This window comes from Mobula hypostoma, chromosome 16 (assembly GCF_963921235.1).
Source record: "Mobula hypostoma chromosome 16, sMobHyp1.1, whole genome shotgun sequence".
Classification (NCBI taxonomy): domain Eukaryota; kingdom Metazoa; phylum Chordata; class Chondrichthyes; order Myliobatiformes; family Myliobatidae; genus Mobula; species Mobula hypostoma.
In genome coordinates, this window is record NC_086112.1 from 70,111,101 (window position 1) to 70,128,265 (window position 17,165).

Below are 17,165 nucleotides of genomic sequence, written 5' to 3' on the forward strand. Positions count from 1 at the left end.
TTACCTGTCCATCAGGAACGGGATATGGGAGGATTTGAAATTTAATTCTGATTTTATTCTAATTCCAATCTTTTTAAAATTCTCATTTCCTTTGTGGGGTGCAACGGTTTACAAACTCAAATCAGACCACTGATAAGGTGCCTACAAATGGTAAGTTTACATAGAAAATTCAGGGTCCTTTCTCTGATCAGGAGTACCTCACTGCCTGTGGCCTTGACAGGATCATTTCTTTCCATTGCATTCCCTCCCACTTTCCCGCTAACATTCAGACAAGCCTTCCACTTTAATTGGGTTTATAATTAATTTTCCATGTCATTACAAAGAAACCAAGGGCTCGATTTGCCAAGTAATTCCCGACATAAATTCACACTTTGGTGGGGTCCAGGGTGTGGGGTGAACGGGGTCAGGTAACTGACAGAATCGACTGCCTTAATAAGATGGCACTAAACAATGCCAAGTCTGTGAGACCAAAAGGTTAGGTAAGAAGACAAAGTGAACTGAAAAGAGTTCTCTCTATAACAGCTGTTCTGGCCCCCGTCTGTTTTGACACTGAAATGGACCTCATGGGGACTCACTGCAACTTAGACTACTTGGTGGAAATGAACCTGGACCTAGTGAGGTCATTGTGATCCATTGTGTGTATTTTATAAAGGGACTGCAGGTCTTGCTGCATAAGTTTAATTGCTGATCAGCTCCCAGCGTCTCATGATAGATAAATGACGTGAATTACTTGAAGTGCTGAGAATGATGGCTTTAAATCATACCTAGCCCCAGTCCCCAACAAACCCTTGCTCCACCTAACTCCAGATTTCACTGAACCCCGATCCCCACATAACCCCAGTCCCATCTAACCCGTCCTCACCAAAACCCAGTCCCCACCTAACCCCAGTCTCCACCAAATCTCTGTACTGACTAAACCCCAGCTCCCACCTAGCCCTAGTCCCTAACTAACCTCTGTACACACTTAAAGCAGACCCCATCCTAACCCCAGTTCCCACCTAGCCCCAGTCCCCATCTAACCTCTGTACACACCTAAAGCAGACCCCATCCTAACCCCAGACCCCAGAGCTACCTAACATGACCCTACCTAACCTCAGGCCCAACAAACCCCAGACCCCACCAGTCCACAGATCCCACCCAGCAGACTCCATAGAACCACAGTTCCATCCAAGCTCCAATCCTCACCAAACCCCTCTCTCCACCTGACCCCAGACCGTATCTAACCCAAGTTCTCACCTAACACTAGTCTCCAGTGAGTCGCTCTCTCCACGTAAGCACAGTCCCCATCTATGACCAGCCCCCACCAAACCCCAGCGCCAACCGAGCCCCTGTCCCCACCAAACCCCATTCTCCACTAAATCCCAGACCACCTTAACCCCAGATGCCACCTAACCTCAGTCTCCACCAAACCCCAGTCCCCACCATGCTCCTGTCAACACCCAACCCCATACACCACCAAACCCCAGACCAACCAGACAGCACTTGCTACCTAACACCTGACTCTACCTAACCCAGTCCACCAGACAGCCCTCGCTACCTAACACCTGACTTTACCCATAACCCTGACTCTACCTAACCCAGTCCACCAGACGACACTCGCTACCTAACACCTGACTCTACCTAACCCAGTCCACCGGACAACACTCGCTACCTAACACCTGACTCTACCTAACCCAGTTCCCACCAAACCCCAGACCCACCTAATCCCAAACCAAAACAAACCCCAGACCCACCCAACCCGTGCCCACCAAACACCAGTCTCCACCAAACGACAGACCAACCTAACTCCAGTGCCCAACTAACCCCAGTCCCCAACCAAACACCTCTCCCCACCTATCCCCAGACCCCACCTAACCACAGTCCTCTCCTAAGCTCATTCCTCACTTAAGTCCAGCCCCACTTACCCCAGTCCCCACCTAAACCCTGACCCCACCTAACCCCAGTTCCCAAACCATAGACCCACCTAACTCCAGCCCCACCAAACCCCAGACCCACCTGACCCCAGACCCAACTAATCCCAGTGCACACCTAACTCCAGGTCCTACTAAACTCCTGTCTCCATCTAATCTATCTCTTCCTAACCCTAGTTCGTACTGAACCACAGTTCCCACCCGACCCCAGACCCAGCCATCCCCAGTCCCTACCAAACTCCAGATCTACCTTACCCCAGACCCACCTAACCTCAGTCCCCAACAAACCCCAGACCCCACCAGACCACAAATCCCACCAAACAGAAGACCCCATAGAACCACAGTCCCCATCAAGCCCCAATTCCCACCAAACCCCTCTCTCCACCTGACCCCAGACCACATCTAAACCAAGTTCTCGCCAAACCCGTCTCCAGCGAATCACTCTCTCCAGATTAGCACAGCCCCATATCTAACCAGTTCCCACTTAACCCCAGTCCCCACCATGCCCCTGTCAACACCTAACCCCCTACCCAGCAAACTCCAGACCAACTTAAACCAGGCCCAACCAATCTCCATTTCCCACTAACCGCAGAAACAACCAAACCCCAGACCCCACCAAAACCCAGACCTACCAAACAAAAGTCGCTACCTAACACCAATCCCCACCATAACCCTGACTCCACCTAACCCAGTCTCAAACTCCAGATGGACCAAACCCCACTTCCCACCAAACTTCAGATGGACCAAGCTTCATTCCCCATCAAACCCCAGACCTATCAAAACCCAGTCCCTACCAAACCCCAGACCTATCAAAACCCAGTCCCCACCAAACCCCAGATCTACTTAACCCCAGTCTCCATCTAAACACAAGTCTCCACCTAACCCCAGACTATTCCCAGTCCACACAAAACCCCTGGACACATCAAACCCCTACTCTACAAAACCCCTGAACCTACCAAACCCCTGTACCCACCTAACCCTGCCCCCATTTAACCACTGTCCCTACCAAACCCCACTCCCCAACTTCCCCCAGTCTACACGTAACACCAGTCCCCAACTAATTACAGATCACATGTAACCTCAGTCCCCACCAAACCCCTCTCCCCAACTGATCCCAAACTGCATCTAACCCGTTCTCACCTAACCCAAATGAATCGCTCTCTTCACATAAGCACAGTCTCCACTTAAGATCAGTCCCCACTCAGCCCCTGTCCCCACCAAATCACAGCCAGCTTGACCCCAGACACCACCTATCCCTGGTTCCCACCTAACCCCAGTCTCCACCATGCACCTGTCCACACCCAACCTCATGAACCACCAAACCCTGACCAACTTAAACCCGACCCCACCAATCCCCAGTTCCCACCTAACGGCAGAAATGACCAAACCTCAGACCCCACCAAACCCCTCTCCCCACATAATCCCATTCCCCACTTAACCCACATCCCATCAAAACCAATCACCACCTATCCCCAGAACCCACCTAACCCCAGACCTCTCCTAAACCCATTCCCCACCTAAGCCCAGTCCCCACTTAACTCTCGATACCACTTAACCTCAGTCCTAACCTAACCCCAATCCCCACCTTATCCCAGGCCCACCTAACTTCAGTCCCCAACTAAACCCAGTCCTCACCAAACCCCAGACCCCACCAAAGCGTAGTCCTCATCAAACCCCAGACCCATCTAATCCCAGTCCCCACCTAACCACAGTCCGTACTGAACCACAGACTAACCCCAGTCCCTACCAATCCTCAGATCTACTCTACCCCAGACCTACCGAACAGCAGTCCTCACTGAACCTGAGTGCCCACCTCAGCCCATTCTCCACCTAACATGTGTATTACCAAACCTAAGTCCCTGTCAAAACCCAGTCCCACTGTTGTGTATGCGGACTGGTTACACAACAATTCTATTAATAAAAATGCTGGAGACAGGAGCTAAGGTTCATGGTTCTTTACTGGCAGAAACTGAACTCGACACACAAGTACAGATCAATACGTGCCTAATAGCGCATGTTCAATATGTGCCTAATAGCACATTCAATGACGTGTTACTAAAAAAATAAAGTAGTCCCTTATTATATTGTAGGCTATACGGTACATTCCTCCTTTTATTTTAATAGTGTATCAACTTTTTTTTTACTGGGGCACTGTGCTAAACAAATATGTTTACCCTTATCATACAAATGCCTACCATTTGTTTACTTAGTAACTTAATAATATCAAATTATAACAAGCCTTTTTTTTACTTTTAGTCTAAGAGCCATTTATAACTCAAGTCTCTGGAGGGGTCTTCTCTGCCTGTCCGGGTAACATCTGTCAATAAACTTGTTTGTTTTAATATGGATTTCCATATAAAAGTCATGAAAAGTTGACCTCTGAGCATAGGGAGTTAAGAAGATGTGTGCCTCCAACTTGCTAAGAGCTCTAGGCAGCAGATCGCCTCCATATAATGAAGACTCCTCTGTGCAGCTGTCCTAGATATATATGCATCTTTGTGCTATCACTTGTCTTCCTTACCCATATCTCATTTGTTCCAACTGAGCTAATTATACAGTCAATCTTCGTATTCTCCTTAGATTCCAAACAGATAACCTGACCTTTATGATACTATCTCTTATTGTAATATAACTTTCCATCTTCTATTTGTGCTTCATATCTTCGTGCTGGTGATTCAGCAGGAGTTCTGGGAAGATGCTCAGGAGAAGACGGAGATTTAAGCTGATTGAGAGTTTGCAGATCTTCCATTATCTGTTCATCTGTTAACAAGTAATTCAACTGTGCAGGTGCAGGTTTTCGTCTTTTGTCTGTAATTGGAACAGGGTCATTAGGTCTCCTCCTTAGTTTCCCAGTCATTATTGGCTTTACCTCCATAGAATCTCCTGTGAGTTCCATTGTTAGCCTCTCATTCTCAATCATCTTTTTTCTTTTCTTCTAACTCAATCTTTTTATCTTCAAATTCCTTCACTGCTGCTTTCTTCTCTTTAATATAATTGCTTTCCACTTGTTCTGCCTCCAGTTGCAGAAAAAGCTCTGCATTTTGTATTCTTTCCTTGTATTGTTGATCTGGATTCTTCATCCTTCTCTGATACTCCTGCAAAGTGCCTTCCTGTAATTGCTGTAGCTGTCCTTTGAGAGATTTCAATTTCTCCTGGTAATTTCTCTCTTACTTCCAAGTAGTCTTCATCATCCTGCTTACTGGCAATATCTGTCTCCCTTGCATCCTCTGTATCTTCATCCGAGTCGCGGCCATGGATACTGCATTTGCCTCCATCGCCAACACTGTCTAGCTCCTCCTCATCATTGTAATAGTCAACAATGGGTGAGAGGAGAGCTGTGGACATCTTCCCCACTGAGCTGCCCTCCTTTGTTGACACATCTGGTGCCTTGATGGTGTACCAATCCAGCTGGATTTTCCTGAGCCACTCATGTCCCTGCAATGGTGGTCCTCCATTTTTCAGTACCTAGAGGTTCAGCTACTGTGTTTTGTCTCTGTAGGTCACTGTCACTTTAATTTTACCTTTGGGACACACTTTCTGTCCTGTGTAAGTCTTCAGCAGTAGTTTATTTCATTTCAGAGGTATGTGAGAAAAGAAATTTGTAGTCGCGTGCAGAGATCACTGTTAATGCTGAGCCTGTGCCCAACTCCATTTTCAGTCTCACGCCTGCCACTTGTGAAGTGATCCTTATTACTCTTTGATCGTCTGTCTCTTTCACGCTGTGAAGCTGCAGACAAGACAATTCACTTTTGTCTGAGTCGTTTTCATCAGAACTGCTTTCTTCCATTTTGTGTACATTGTTGTGTTTTCCTTTCTGAGGTTTCTTGTTTCTCTGTATTTTGTCCTTTTTTTGCTGTTGACTAGCTTTGCAAACTCTGCCAGTGTGGCCCTGTTTGCCACAGTTTCTGCATTCTTTGTCTTTAAACCAACAGTCTTCAGGGTCATGTGACATGTTCCCACAATGGTAACATTACTTTCCTTCATTTCTGTTCAGTGACATTTTATTTGTAGCATATTCCAGGGATTTTTGTTGTATCTCAGAAGCACCCCGTGCCACTGTTTCCATTGATATTGCAATATTCAGCGCCTTCTCTAATGTAAGGTCTCTTTCATACAGAAACTACTTCTGTGTGGCTTCACAGTGCATGCCACACACTAACCTGTCCCTCAATGCATCCGATAGACCAGCTCCAAATTGACAATGTTCTGATAATTTGCGCAATTCAGCACAATATTCAGAAATGCTTTCATTTTTGCTCTGATTCCAATTATGAAATTTATATCTTTCAGCAATGACCAGTGGTTTGGGGTTTAAATGCTGTTGGAGAGTGTCTACTATTTGCTTGAACATTTTGTCAGATGGCTTTTTAGGGGTTAACAAGCTCCGTAGCAGGCCATATGTTTTTGCCCCATAATACTGAGTAAGACACTGGCTTTCTTTTCATCCTTAACACCGTTAGCCTCACAATATAACTCCACTCTTTCAATGTAAGTTGCCCAGTCTTCAATGCCACTATAAAATGCTGTAATGGTTCCAATCATCACCATCTTTGTTATGTTAATTTAGTTCCATTTTCGCCTTGTTTTCTTTTTAACTCACGTGTCCTTTTTGCTAGGGCCACGAGTGCACTCTGCCTAGATGCGTGTTTCGCTCCTTTTTATCTCCCTTCTGGGGCAGGCAGACTCTCAGCCCCTGGGGGTCAGCACCGGCTGTGGTCTTGCCTGGACGTGCTGCGGCTCTGACTGTGTCTCTTGGTCTCCCAATGTTCCCGACCACGGCTGTGCTCCCGCTTCCTTTCGGACTCATGGCCTCGCTCTGCCTCCTCCTCCTGCTCCTTGGCTCGTTCCTTGCTCTCTTCCTCCGAGTGTTGTTATCAACTAAAACCCAGCATTCCAATACGATGTAGGTTCATTAACCTCGTCACCAATCTGTCGTGTATGTGGCCTGGTTACACAACAATGCTATTAGTAAAAACGCTGGAGACGGGAGCTAAGGTTCATGGTTCTTTCCTGGCAGAAACCGAACTCGGCACACATGTACAGATCAATATGGCCCTAATAGCGCATTCAATGACGTGTTACTAAAACATAAAGTAGTCCCTCATTATACTGTAGGCTATATGGTACATTACCCCATCTAAGCTCAGTCTCCACCTAACCTCAACTCCCACCTATCACATCCCCACTTAACCCCTGTCCCCGTCAAGCCCAGCCCCCATAAAACCCCAGACACCACCAAACCCCAATCCCTACCAAACTCCAGATCCCACCAAACTGAAGACCCCACCGAGCTCCAGTCCCCATCTAACCCCAGTACGCACGTAACTCCAGTCCTCATCAAACCCCAATCCCCACCTTACCCCAGTCCCCATGTAACACCAATCCAAAACTAATTCCAGATCCCATATGACCTCAGTTCCCATCTAACTTCAGACCCCATACAACACCAGCCACACCGAGTGCCTGTCTCCACCAAGCATATACACCACCTAATCCCAGGCCCCACCAAACTGCTGTCCCCACCTAATCACTGCCTCAAACTAGCCTCAGTCCCCACCTAACCACTCCACCAAACCACATTCCCCACCCAACGCCAGACCCCATCTAACACATGTTCCCACCTAATCCCAGTCCCACCAAATCCCTTTCCCCAGTTAAGCACAGTCCCCACTTAACAACAGTCCCCATCTAATCCCAGTCCCAACCTAACTACAGTACCTACCTAACCCCAGCCGACACCTAACCCCAGTCCCCACTAAACACCATACCCCACCCAGCCCCTGTTCCCAGCCACCATATTCCCCACAAAACTCCAGATCAAATTAACCCCAGCCCCCCCTAAGCCAGTACTCATTCAACAGCAGGCACTACCCAATCCAAGTACTCACTTAACCCCGTCCCAATCTGAGGTCTGAGTTTAGGTGGAGATTGGGTTTAGATTGGGATAGGGTTTTGGTGTGGTCTGGGGTTTGGTGGCACTGGGTTTGTGTGGGTCTGGGATTTGGTGGCACTGGGTTTGTGTGGGTCTGGGGTTAGGTGGCACTGGGTTTGTGTGGGTCTGGATTTGGTGTGACTGGGGTTTGGTGGGGATCAGGGGTTAGGTGGGACAAAGGTTTGGTGAGTACTTGGATTAAGGGGTGCCTGTGGTTATGTGAGTATTGGGTTTAGGTGGGTCTGGGGTTTGGTAGTGACTGGGGTTAGATGAGGACTGAGGTTAGCTGGGGACTGAGCTTAGGTGGGGAATGGGTTCTGGAGAGGACTGGGATTAGGTGGGGTCTGGGGTTAGGTGAATTGGTCAATAAGGGGGAATTGGGATTTTTTGGGACATGGGTTTGATGGGGAATGGGGATAGGTGAGGACTGGAGTTAGGTGAGTCCTGGGTAAGGTCACTCTGGGGTTAGATAGGTTCTGGTGTTTGGTCATTTCTGCAATTAGGTAGGAACTGAGGCTGGTGGGGTCTGGTTTAAGTTGGTCTGAGCTTTGGTGGGGTATGGGGTTGGGTGTGGATGGGGCATTGTAGGGACTGGGGTTTGGTGGGGAATGGGGTTAGGTAGGGTGTCGGATTCAGCTGGGATTGGATTTGGTGGGTTCTGGGGTTTGGTGTGGACTGGGTTTAGTTGGGGACTGTAGTTAGGTGGGCCTGGGGTAAGGTGGATCAGAGATTTGGAGGGGACTGGGGTTAGGTGAGTACTTGGGTGAGGTAGGTTCTGGGGTTTGGTAATTTTTGTTGTTAGGTGGGAACTGGGGATTGGTGGGGTCTGGGGTTGGATGTGGACAGGTGCATGTTGGGGATTGGGTTTTGGTGGCAACTGGGGTTTGGTGGGGTCTGGTTTAGGCTGGTCTGGAGTTGGATGTGGACAGGTATATGTTGGGGATTGGGTTTTGGTGGTGACTGGGGTTTGGTGGGGGCTGAAATTAGGTGGGAACTGGGGATAGGTGGTTTTGGGGGGCTAAACTGGTCTGGGGTGTGATGGGGAAGGGGCTTGATAGGACCAGGGGCTTGGTTGGCACTGGGGTTAGGTAGGGACTGGTGTTAGATGTGAAATTGGGTTAGATACGGTCTGGGGTCAGGTGGACAGAGGATTTGGTACAGAATAGGGTTAGGTGGGGTCTGGGGATAGCTGGGGTTCAGGGTTTGGTGTGTGTGGTGTTTGATGGGATCTGGAGTTCGGTGGGGAATAGGGGTAGCAGGGATTGGGAATTGGTGGGGACTGGGATTTTGTGGGGATTGGGGTTAAGTGTGACTAAGGATTTGGTGGGGACCAGGGGTTAGATGGAAAATTGGGTTAGAAGGGGACTAGGATTGGGTAGGGACTTGGGTATAGTGGGTCTGGGTTTGGTGGGGTCTGGAGCTTGTTGGGCTCTGGAGTTGGGTGAGTCTGGTGTTAGGTGGGTCTGGAGTTATTAGGGACTAGGAGTTTGGTAGGGACTGGGGTTAGATAGGGACTGAGGTTAGGTGGGGACTGGGGTTAGATGTGGGCTAGGGTTAGGTGGAGACTGGGATTTGGTGGGTCTGAGGTTTGGTGTTAGCTGGGTTTTGGTGGGTACACAGGTTAGGTGGGGAATGGGGTTAGGAGAGAACTGAGGTTAGGTGGGGACTGGGCTTAGACCAACCCACCATACCCCAGTCCCTACCAAACCCTAGTCCCCTCCTAACCCAATTTCCCATCTAACCACCAGTCCCCACCAAACACCAGACCCACCATACGCTAGTCCACTGTAAACCCCAGTCCCCTCCTAACACCAAACCCCAACTACCCCAGACCTCACTTATCCCTGGTCCCCTTCTAACCCCATTCCCCACTTATCCCAGTCCCCACTCCTGACCCCATCTAACCTCAGTCATCACCTAACACCAATCCCCACCTAATCTAGGCACACCAAACCCCTGTCCCATCTCTGTGCTGGTTTCAAGATACTGCTCATCGTAAGTGGAGTTTGTGACTGTTAGATGCAGGCCATTTTACTTACTACAGGAATTCACCACTGTCCTTATAGTCGGTGTGTACGTTCCCCCCAGCGCTAATGCTAAGGAGGTGCTCTGTGAACTGTATGGGGCTATTAGCAAACTGCAGAACGCACACCCTGATGGACTGTTTATTGTCGCCAGAGATTTTAACCATGTGAACCTTAAGTCAGTGCTCCCCAAATTCCATCAGAACGTGGACTTTGCAACGAGAGGGGCGAACGCGTTGGACCTTGTTTACACAAACATTCCCGACGCGTACCAGGTGGAGCCCCGCCCCCACCTCGGTTGCTCAGATCACATTTCTGTTATGCTAATCCCAGCATACAGACCGCTCATCAGGTGCTTCAGACCAGTTCAGAAGCAGGTGAAAACCTGGCCAGCAGGAGCCAACTCTGCTCTTCAAGACTGCTTTGAGCACACTGACTGGCACATGTTCAGGGAGGCTGCAACCGATGGTGACTCTACCAACTTAGAGGAGTACACGGCATCAGTGACTAGCTACATCAGCAAGGGCATCGATGACATCACTGTGTCCAAGACCATCACTACACGCGCTAATCAGAATCCATGGATGACCACGGAGGTGCGTGCACTGCTGAGGACCCGTGACTCCACCTTCAGAGCAGGTGACAAGGCAGCCCTAACAACAGCGAGGGCCAAACTGTCCTGGGCCATCAGGGAGACAAAGTGTGCCCACATCCAGCGAATCCACAGCCACTTCCAGGACAGCGGTGACACGCGGTGCATGGGGAAGGGCATTCAGGACATCACCAACTACAACACACCACCACCTGCCTGTGCTGGTGATGCCTTCCTCCCAAATGCATTGAATAACTTCTATGTTCATTTTGAGGTGGAAAATAACATGGCGGCGAGGAAGACCACCCCTCCACCAAACGACCAGGTACTGTGTCTGACCGTGGCCAATGTGAGGAGAACCCTGTGCAGGGTCAACGCACAGAAGGCTGCTGGACCAGACAATATTCCTGGCAGAGTGCTCAGAGGATGTGCAGACCAGCTAGCAGATGTTCTCACAGACATCTTCAACATCTCCCTGAGCAGCGCCATCGTTCCTACGTGCTTCAAGGCTGCCACCATCGTCCCCGTGCCAAAGGAGTCTTCAGTGTCCTGCCTCAACGACTACCGTCCTGTCGCACTCACATCCATCATTATGAAGTGTTTCGAGAGGCTCGTCATGAGGCACATCAAGACCCTGCTGCCCCCCTCACTGGACCCCCTGCAGTTCGCGTACTGTCCCAACCGTTCAACAGACGACGCCATTGCCATCACCCTCCACCTGGCCCTAACCCACCTGGACAAAAAAGACACATACATTCGAACGCTGTTCGTAGACTTCAGTTCAGTATTCAACACAATCATTCCTCAGAATCTGATTGGAAAGTTGAGCCTACTGGGCCTGAACACCTCCCTCTGCAACTGGATCCTAGACTTCCTGACTGGGAGACCTCAGTCAGTCCGGATTGGAAGCAGCATCTCCAACACCATCACACTGAGCACGGGGGCCCCCCAGGGCTGTGTGCTCAGTCCACTGCTGTTCACTCTGCTGACCCACAACTGTGCTGCAACACACAGCTCGAACCACATCATCAAGTTCGCCGATGACACGACCGTGGTAGGTGTCATCAGCAAGAACGATGAGTCAGCATGCAGAGAGGAGGTGCAGTGGCTAACGGACTGGTGCAGAGCCAACAACCTGTCTCTGAATGTGAACAAAACAAAAGAGATGGTTGTTGACTTCAGGAGGACACGGAACGACCACTCTCCGCTGAACATCGACGACTCCTCTATAGAGATCATTAAGAGCATCAAATTTCTTGGTGTTCACCTGGTGGAAAATCTCACCTGGTCCCTCAACACCAGCTCCATAACAAGGAAAGCCCAGCAGCGTCTCTACTTTCTGCGAAGGCTGAGAAAGGTCCATCTCCTACCCCCCATCCTCACCAGATTCTACAGAGGATGTATCGAGAGCATCCTGAGCAGCTGCATCACTGCCTGGTTCGGAAATTGAACCATCTCAGATCGCAAGACCCTGCAGCGGATAGTGAGGTCAGCTGAGAAGATCATCGGGGTCTCCCTTCCCACCATTACAGTCATTTACACCACACGCTGCATCCGCAAAACAAACAGCATTATGAAGGACCCCACGCACCCCTCATACAAACTCTTCTCCCTCCTGCCATCTGGCAAAAGGCACCGAAGTGTTTGGGCTCTCACGACCAGACTATGTAACAGTTTCTTCCCCCAAGCCATCAGACTCCTCAATACCCAGAGCCTGGACTGACACCAACCTACTGCCCTCTACTGTGCCTATTGTCTTGTTTATTATTTATTGTAATGCCTGCACTGTTTTGTGCACTTTATGCAGTCCTGGGTAGGTCTGTAGTCTAGTGCAGTTTTGAGTTGTTTTACGTAGTTCAGTGTGGTCTTTGTATTGTTCATGTAGCACCATGGCCCTGAAAAACGTGGTCTTGTTTTTAGTGTGTACTGTACCAGCAGTTATGGTCGAAATGACAATAAAAAGTGACTTGACTTGATTTGATCTATCCCCAGACCCCACCTAACCCCATTCCCCATCTAACACAAGTTCCCACATAACCCCAGTCCCACTGAATCCCACTCCCCAGTGAAACACAGTCCTCATCTAACACCATTCCCCACCAAACCCCAGATCCACTTAACACCAGAGCCCACCAAACCCTATCCCAAACAAACAATATTTCCCTCCTAATCCCATTCCCCACCTAACCTCCAGTAACCACCAAACCCCAACCCCAACCCCACCTGACTCCAGACCCAGCTAATTGCGGTGCACACCTATTCCCAGTCCCCACTAAACCACTGTCCTCACCTAACCTTAGTCCCCACCTAACCCAAGTCCCCACAAAGCCCCAGTCCATACCAAACCACAGCTACCACCTGACCATAGACCCAGCTAAACCCAGTCCCGAGCGAAGCCCAGTCCCCAGCAAAGCCCAGTCGCCAGCAAAACCCAGTTCCCACTAAAACCCAGTTCCCACTAAAACCCAGTTCCCACTAAAACCCAGTTCCCACTAAAACCCAGTTCCCACCTAAACCCAGTCCCCACCTAAACCCAGTCCCCACCTAAACCCAGTCCCCACCTAAACCCAGTCCCTACCTAAACCCAGTCCCTACCTAAACCCAGTCCCCACCAAAACCCAGTCCTCACCAAAAGCTAGTCCCTACCAAAACCCAGTCCTCACCAAAACCCAGTCCCTAACTAAACCCAGTCCCCACCTAAACCCAGTCCTCATCAAAAGCTAGTCCCTACCTAAACCCAGTCCCCACTTAAACCCAGTCGCCACCTAAACTCAGTCCCCACCAAAACCCAGTACCCACCTAAAGCCAGCCTCCACTTCACTCAAGTACCCACCTAACCCCAATCCCCACTTACCCCAGTCCTCACCTAACCCCCGACACCACCTATCCTCAATACTGACCTAACCACAATCCTCACCAAACCTCAGACCCACCTAATAGTCATAGTCGTACTTTATTGATCCCGGGGGAAATGGGTTTTTGTTACAGTTGTACCATAAATAATTAAATAGTAATAAAACCATAAATAGTTAAATGGTAATATGTAAATTATGCCAGGAAATAAGTCCAGGACCAGCCTAACGCCAGATGCACTTAATCCCAGTGCACACCTAAACACAGTCCCTGCTGAACCACATTTCCAGCAAAGCGCAGACCCCAATACAAATTCCCACCTAACCCCAGTTCCACCGAATCCCTCACCCCAGCTGACCACAGTCCCAATCTAACACCAGTCCCCACCAAACACCAGACTAAATTAAACCCTGACCCCACCTAAGCCAGTACCCTCCTAACCCCAGGTCCCTACCAAACCCCTGACCCAACCCCAGTGCCCACCAAGCACTAGACCCCACCAAACTCAGACCCACCATACCCCAGTCCCCTCCTAATTTCATTCCTCACATACCCCGGACACAAGACCCACCAAACTCCACACCCCACCAAACTCCACACCCCACCAAACTCCACACCCCACCAAACCCCGGTCCAACCAAACCCCGGTCCAACCAAACCCCAGACCCACCAAACCCCAGACCCACCAAACCCCAGTCACACTAAACCCCAGTCACAACAAAACTGAGACCCACCATAGAACCATAGAACAATAGAAACTACAGCACAGAAACAGGCCCTTTGGCCCTTCTTGGCTGTGCCGAACCATTTTCTGCCTAGTCCCACTGACCTGCACACGGACCATATCCCTCCATACACCTCCCATCCATGTATCTGTCCAATTTATTCTTAAATGTTAAAAAAGAACCCGCATTTACCACCTCGTCTGGCAGCTCATTCCATACTCCCACCACTCTCTGTGTGAAGAAGCCCCCCTAATGTTCCCTTTAAACTTTCCCCCCCTCACCCTTAACCCATATCCTCTGATTTTTTTTCTCCCCTTGCCTCAGTGGAAAAAGCCTGCTTGCATTCACTCTATCTATACCCATCATAATTTTATATACCTCTATCAAATCTCCCCTCATTCTTCTACGCTCCAGGGAATAAAGCCCTAACCTATTCAACCTTTCTCTGTAACTAAGTTTCTCAAGTCCCGGTAACATCCTTGTAAACCTTCTCAGCACTCTTTCAACCTTATTTGTATCCTTCCTGTAATTTGGTGACCAAAACTGAACACAATACTCCAGATTCGGCCTCACCAATGCCTTATACAACCTCATCATAACATTCCAGCTCTTATACTCAATACTTTGATTAATAAAAGCCAATGTACCAAAAGCTCTCTTTACGACCCTATCTACCTGTGACGCCACTTTTAGGGAATTTTGTATCTGTATTCGCAGATCCCTCTGTTCCACTGCACTCCTCAGTGCCTTACCATTAACCCTGTATATTCTACCTTGGTCTGTCCTTCCAATGTGCAATACTTCACACTTGTCTGTATTAAACTCCATCTGCCATTTTTCAGCCCATTTTTCCAGCTGGTCCAAGTCCCTCTGCAGGCTCTGAAAACCTTTCTCACTGTCTACTACACCTCCAATCTTTGTATCATCAGCAAATTTGCTGATCCAATTTACCACATTATCATCCAGATCATTGATATAGATGACAAATAACAATGGACCCAGCACTGATCCCTATGGCACACCACTAGTCACAGGCCTCCACTCGGAGAAGCAATTCTCTACCACCACTCTTTGGCTTCTTCCATTGAGCCAATGTCTAATCCAATTTACCACCTTTCCATGTATACCTAGCGACTGAATTTTCCTAACTAACCTCCCATGCAGGACCTTGTCAAAGGCCTTACTGTAGTCCATGTAGACAATATCCACTGCCTTCCCTTCATCCACTTTCCTGGTAACCTCCTCGAAAAACTCCAATAGATTGGTCAAACATGACCTACCACGCACAAAGCCATGTTGATTCTCCCTAATAAGTCCCTGTCTATCCAAATGCTTGTAGATTCTGTCTCTTAGTACTCCCTCCAATAACTTACCTACTACCGACTTTAAATTTACTGGCCTATAATTTCCCAGATTACTTTTCGATCCTTTTTTAAACAACGGAACAACATGAGCCACTCTCCAATCCTCCGGCACCTCACCTGTAGACAGCGACATTTTAAATATTTCTGCCAGGGCCCCTGCAATTTCAACACTAGTCTCCTTCAAGGTCCGAGGGAATACCCTGTCAGGTCCCTGGGATTTATCCACTTTAATTTTCCTCAAGACAGCAAGCACCTCCTCCTTTTTAATCTGTACAGCTTCCATGATCTCACTACTTGTTTCCCTTAATTCCATAGACTTCATGCCAGTTTCCTTAGTAAATAAAGACGCAAAAAACCTGTTTAAGATCTCCCCCATTTCCTTTGGTTCCGCACATAGCTGACCACTCTGATCTTCAAGAGGACCAATTTTATCCTTTACAATCCTTTTGCTCTTAAGCTCTTTGGATTATCCTTCACTTTGACTGCCAAGGCAACCTCATGTCTTCTTTTAGCCCTCCTGATTTCTTTCTTAAGTATTTTCTTGCACTTCTTATACTCCTCAAGCACCTTATTTACTCCCTGCTTCCTATACATGTCATACAACTCCCTCGTGTTCTTTATCAGAGTTGCAATATCCCTTGAGAACCAAGGTTCCTTATTCCTATTCAATTTGCCTTTAATCCTGACAGGAACATACAAACTCTGCACTCTCAAAATTTCCCCTTTGAAACCCCCGACCCATCAAATCCCAGTCAGACCAAACCCCAGACCCACCAAACTCCAGTCAGACCAAACCCCAGACCCACCAACTCCCAGTCAGACCAAACCCCAGAGCCACCAAACACCCGGCCAACCAAACCCCATACCCACCAAACCCCATACCCACCAAACCCCATACCCACCAAACCCCATACCCACCAAATCCCAGTCACACCCATCCCCAGTCACACCCATCCCCAGTCACACCAAACCCCAGACCCACCAAACCCCAGACCCACCAAACCCCAGACCCACCAAACCCCAGTCACACCAAACCCGTCACACCAAACCCCCGACCAACAAAACCACATACCCACCAAACCCCAGTCACACCAAACCCCAGTCACACCAAACCCCAGTCACACCAAACTCCAGACCCACCGAACCCGAGACCCACCGAACCCCAGACCCACCAAACCCCAGTCACACTAAACCCCAGTCACAACAAACCTGAGACCCACCAAACCCCAGACCCACCAAACCCCAGACCCACCAAACCCCAGACCCACCAAACCCCAGACCCACCAAACCCCAGACCCACCAAACCCCATACTCACCAAACCCCAGTCACACCCAACCCCAGTCACACCCAACCCCAGTCACACCCAACCCCAGACACACCCAACCCCAGACCCACCCAACCTCAGACCCACCAAACCTCAGACCCACCAAATCCCAGACCCACCAAATCCCAGACCCACCAACTCCCACTCAGACCAACCCCAGACCCACCAAACCTGAGACCCACCAAATCCCAGACCCACCAAACCCCAGTCACACCAAACCCCAGACCCACATAACCTCAGACCCACCCAACCCCAGTACCCACCAAGCACCAGACCCCAGCATAACCTAGACCCACCATACCCGTCCCTACCAAACCCTAGTACCCCCCTAATCCCATTCCTCAGCTATCCCCATTGCCCACAAATCCTAGTCCCCACATAACCCCCGACCCCACCTAACCCCAGTCCCCTCTTAATTCCAGTGCCCACCTAACCTCAGA